Source organism: Centroberyx gerrardi, chromosome 12 (assembly GCF_048128805.1).
Source record: "Centroberyx gerrardi isolate f3 chromosome 12, fCenGer3.hap1.cur.20231027, whole genome shotgun sequence".
Classification (NCBI taxonomy): Eukaryota; Metazoa; Chordata; class Actinopteri; order Beryciformes; family Berycidae; genus Centroberyx; species Centroberyx gerrardi.
In genome coordinates this window covers 29,993,996-29,999,584 of record NC_136008.1, presented here as the reverse complement: position 1 = coordinate 29,999,584, position 5,589 = coordinate 29,993,996, and the positions used below count along the sequence as shown (strand labels likewise).

General features: G+C 41.4%; 2 pseudogenes across 1 annotated transcript; both read right to left on the bottom strand.

Moving 5' to 3' along the window:
• Positions 1–1,206, bottom strand: LOC144537813 (neoverrucotoxin subunit beta-like; annotated as a pseudogene).
• A 33-nt stretch (positions 1,207–1,239) lies between these two features.
• Positions 1,240–3,557, bottom strand: LOC139930778 (tripartite motif-containing protein 29-like; annotated as a pseudogene). The gene is made up of 6 exons (XR_013506925.1): positions 3,549–3,557; positions 3,143–3,411; positions 2,867–2,950; positions 2,084–2,317; positions 1,428–1,587; positions 1,240–1,319 (listed from the first exon to the last, which is right to left on the bottom strand). The product of XR_013506925.1 is annotated as a tripartite motif-containing protein 29-like (transcript).
• Positions 3,558–5,589: the final 2,032 nt, after the last annotated feature.

Genomic DNA, 5,589 nt, shown 5'->3' with positions numbered 1-5,589 from the left:
ATTTATTTATTTATTTAATTATTTTCTAAATTAGACATCTTACAAAAGATACAAATCCTGTTTTACATAGACTAGACATAATGTGAAAATAAATTAAAACATACATGGAGTCTCACTAAATAACACTGTGGACTCTACAAAACAGTAAGAACACAGTGTAAACACTTGTAAACAATTTTTAATCATTTATGTGCAATTAGGCTTCGAGCGATAGGGTTTTTGAAGGCTGATACCAATGTTTTTGGATTGAAGCTGCTGATATCACTATATTTTGCAGATATTCTGTATTTAAGTTTCACCATTTTCATGCCAAAAATTCAAAACGCTTGTAAGGATTCAGCATTTTCAGGACATTTTGTTTTTCTTGGCAGGGTTGAAAAGCCTCTGAAATAGCTGTAAGACCATTGGTAAAAAAAAAAAAAACATGAAAATAAAATGATTTTAGGCTGATTAGCAGCTCCTTAATTCAGAGTGAGGCAGGTTTCATCACAGGTTTTACAGTCTGCCTCCCTGAAGCTGTTGAGTCAAATCACATCCTCTCCTCCATCATATCAGCAGTGAACAACGCTGACAGGCCCATATCCAATTTTTATTGAGATGCCGATGTCAGTCCAATGTCAGCAAATTACATATTCAGCTCCTTCACTACCATAACTTGATCAGCTCTGCAAAGTCCTCATAGTTATTAATGAGCAGCCGAAGCCCAGCATAGAGCGGCTGAGTGAAAGTGGTGTGGACTTTGTGGAGCAGGGTCATCGTGTCAGAGACGCTATAAAAGGACAGAGTACCTGCCTCATAATCCAGGTACACTCCGACCCTGGAGGAACGACGGCCTGACACTCCTGTTACTACATTATTGTGTAGGAAAGTGTAACCACGTTGAGAGCACTCTAAACTCCAGGACTTGTCGTTATATCCAAAACCTGAGTCACCTGATGTTCTGCTGATGTCTTTGTATGAAACTGCTGCAGACAGAGTGCCACCCTTCCACTCCACCTCCCAATAACATCACCCAGACAAACCCTCTCTGCACAACACTTGGTTAAAGTTAGTAAACCTGTCTGAGTGAGCAGGATAAGCTATCCTCTTTGACACAACCATCACCCTCCGGTTGTCTTCTGACAGGGAGAGACGTGGGGAGACTGAGTTCACATCCAGTGTAAGAGGACAGCAATCTGTCAGAAGAGCAAAGCAGAAACCAGAGTATTAACATCAACCTACTGCCATTCAGCTAATTATTCATGCATTCATATGTTGTAGAAGTAAAAAGTCTTCTCTGGTCTGTGGCTCTGGTGGCAGTACAACATCTACAGAAGATACTAGAATAAAGAAACGAAACAGAATAATCACTTCCTAAATAGCACTGGACATGTGTAAAGCCACTACATTGATTCCTCTGAGTGGATATTTCTATTCCTGTCAGCTACCTGTGGCAGAGATCCTGGGCCATGTGTCCTTCAGGATGCTCTCTAGTTTCTCTCTCAGGTCAGACACAGAGTCACTCGCGTCTCTGAAGTAGCGTAGAGGACGAACAACAACACGAGGCAAGTCTGGAGATTCACTGGGACTGGAGAGAGACTGGAAACTCTGGAGAGAGTCCGGGAAGACAGAGGCACAGACACACACAGGAACAAGTAGAGGAAAAGGATACAGACAGCAAAAGTAAATTCCATTGAGCAGCGATGTTTTCTTTCTGGAATAATGCTGTTTATATTTTGCTACATATCAGCTATGAGTTCAATTCTGTGTGTTTTGAATAAATTAGGATTAATAGAATGTTTTAAAAAAAGATAATCATGGTGTCCTGGTGAAGAAGAAGAAGAATTTTATGTGATCTCTCAAAATGATATGCTCATCATTGGTTGCAATGTCACTTTTGGCCAGCAGATGTCAATGTTTTGGACAATGTCTTCAACATTGCTTTGGTCTCAATGAGAATAAACACAAAGTAGTTTTGGATTTTGGGGGTTTTACAATCAAGACAGAGTGTCTTGGCTATATCGCACTGCAGGAAACCCTGTGATTATTGAATGATGTAGAAACACCATTAAACTATCTTTAAAAAAACCAAAGTGTGCGTTACCTGAATGAAACGGATGTGGTCGTCAGCGTGCGACAGCTGTTCCAGTTCAGTGTCTCTCCTCCTTAGCTTGGCGATCTCCTCCTCCAGCTGCAGCAGCAGTTCTTCAGCCTGACCGACCGCAGTCTTCTCCTGGGCTCTGATCAGCTGCTTCACCTCACCGCGCCTCCTCTGGATGGAGCAGATCAGCTCAGTGAAGATCATCTCACAGGCCTCCACTGCGGTCTGGGCAGAACTCTGCTAGTACAAAACACACACATGGTGCCTGCTTTACAAAGTGCACATTTTGAAATGTGTGATTACAAATGGCTGTGATTATTTGCTCATTCATAACACTGATTTCTTGTGGTCAAATTGTGAGGATTGTCCCTCAGAGTAATGAACCTGGATTAAAGGGGGAAAGGAACCACTGATCTGATGGACATTTACTGTAGTGTCTATGTAGAAACTTACACTATCTCCATTATACTGCCTGAAACGTCTTTGACAGGAGCATAAGTCCAGAGAATTCACACAGTGTTAAAAGGAGAAGCTTGCACACTGCAACTGAAGAGCCAAATATACAAATCTAGACTAGAGATCTTCTATATTAGTCCATTCATCAGCCTGTAATGTTGAAAGTGTAAATGGTGATAAAATGCCCTGTGCAAACATTTGGTCCTATTCAGATGTTCCTCAGTGCCATTTTACACTGAACTGATTCCATTAATGAATGCCAAGCCTTTAATGGGCTGTGAGCCCTGTAGCAGACACATGGGATCATATACTGTGCTCCCATTTCCACACCTTGAGATCCTCCACAGCCTGGCTCAGCTCCTTCAGCTGCCTCTCTCTCTCCTGGACTTTCTGCTGACTCACAATCAGCTGTTTCTGGAAGACAATATTAGGATTGGTGCAACAGAAAGTGTTTTCTCTGTGGCTGGTTGTATTTCTAATACCATAAAAGTTACACTGGACATTTGAGTCATAGCTCATTCAAAGAGGAAAAACATGAAAAGATTTTTTTGTCAGTGAATATGTTTTATGGCCACAGATGTCGTCAACAAGTTATTCTGGTCCTACCTGTTTCTCAGCTCTCTCTGCTGCAACTGACACTGTATTGTGGCTCTTATGTTCATCTATGGTGCACAGATAGCAGACACACTGCTGGTCCGTACGACAGTAGACCTCCATCAACTTGTCATGCTTAGAGCACATCTTTTCCTGCAACGGGGCCGTGGCTGAGACCAGCTTGTACAGAAATCACAGGCCACGTCCGTTGGGCCGGCACAGGCCAGAGCAGCAGACGGAGAAGCCTGTTGGCCGCCCGTCTTCTTCAGCTTCTCCACAATCTGGGAGGAAAAGAAAAGGAGGAGAGGTCACTGACGAGCAACAAGTGGAATACATGAGGTGCGTGACAAACGTACAGTGAGAAATAACACATTTTTATGTCTCCTTTAAATGTAAAACTAGACCCCATCAAAACCACCTTAAACATCCCGTAAGTTTGACTCCTTACTTTCTAATTTAGTGAAAAATTCAGGGAGACAGGAACTTTCCATTAATAACTCAATTGTTGAGACTAAATTAAGTAAGCAAGCAAAAAGGAAATTTCCTTACAGAGATCAAAAAAGTATGACATTATTGTTATTATGAAATCACTTGTCACTGTGTGATAAGTGATTTCAAGATCACTCAGACCTTCACTCTTACTGACGAACTCCTTGTCATTCCTGCAAAATATCTTAAAGCTTCTTCGGAGAAACATTGGCACATTTTTGTGAAGACTTCCTCCTCCTGATGTGTGAATCTCTCCACCTTCAGCACAGGGAGGAAAGCATGAGGCCCAGGAGCACACTCTGTGATACACCTCACTATCGCAGGCTTCAGCTGCGATAGTGAGGTGTATGGAAGCCCATTCCCGCCACTCAATAAAATAAAAAACGACTCTATTGTGAGTTTTTTTCTCGCAACTGTGACTTTATATCTCAGAACTCTGACTTTACATCGCACAATTCTGACTTTTTTTCCTCACAATTCTGACTTCTTTTCTTTTTTTGTGAGAGAAAAAAACAAAGTCAGAATTGTGAGATATAAAGTCAGAAGTGGGAGAAAAAAAGTCAAAATTCTGAGATATAAAGTCAGAATTCTGAGAAATAAAGTCAGAATTCTGAGATATAAGGTCAGAATTCTGAGAAAGAAAGTCAGAATTGTGAGATATAAAGTCAGAATTGTGAGAAAAAAAGTCAGAATTGTGAGAAAGAAAGTCAGAATTGTGACATATGGGGTGTCCCGAGTAGAGCGCGTACCATATAAGGCTCAGTCCTTCCCGCAGCGACCCGTGTTCGAATCCAGCCCGCGGTCATTTGCTGCATGTCCTCCCCTCTCTCTCTCCCATAGAGAGCCTAAGTCCCTCCTCTTCCGGTGGACCACCATGGGACCTTATTTCGGAAAAAATATGTACGGTAGTCAACGGCGAGAGACAAATAATTGTTTGATCCCGTTTGAATTGTGCCATGAATTACACATATGATGTTTTGTCAATTTAAATGATAATTTTGCAAGTCAAGAAAGTCGCAGTTTGTCGTAAAACTGTTGAACTATAAGACTGTAAAAATACGTAATTACAAAGACTACACACCCAAAAGTCGCGCAAGTGACGTAACTTCCTCTCTCCACAAGCTACCCAGAGCCGCTGAAGCTAAGTCCCTCTCAGATAGCAGGAGTATTATACTCCTATTATACTCCTGGGGCTAACGTTAACGCGATGCCTGTGTGTTTCCTATGTTTCGTTCCATGTTGGTGTTGGTGACATATATTGTGCGAGACGAGAGATGTAGTTCACTGAGCGGTTTCACACAAAACTAAACGTTACTGTACTGTTTTACAACAAACTGCGACTTTCTTGACTTGCAAAATGATCTTTTAAATTGACAAAACATCATATGTGTAAGTCATGGCACAATTCAAACGGGATCAAACAATTATTTGTCTCTCGCCGTTGACTACCGTACATATTTTTTCCGAAATAAGGTCCCATGGGGGACAGCGGAAGGGGAGCGACTTAGGCTCTCTATACCTTCCTGTCTCTATCTCTGTCAATAAAGCATAAAAAATGTCTAAAATAAGTCTTTTAAAAAAAAAAGAATTGTGACATATAAAGTCAGAATTGTCACAATTCTGAGATATAAAGTCAAAATTCTGAGAAATAAAGTCACGACTGCAAGAAAAAAACCTCACTATTCAGTCATTTTTAATTTATTGAGTGGCAGGAATGGGCTTCCATAGCCTTGGCTGTGTCAAAGAATCCAGGAGTGTCGATCAAAGTAACGCTTCTTCCCTCGACAGATCTGGACTCTGCTTGGCAAATACTTGTTTGAGAGTTTATCTGGAACACACTCTCTCTAAATATGGTGTTTCCTACGCTGCTTTTCCCAGCTCCAGTTTTCCCCATCAGGACAATCCTCCTTGTATTCAGCACTAGAAGAGAATAATTACTCTGTATCAGTAATACTGTACATTTGCTTGCT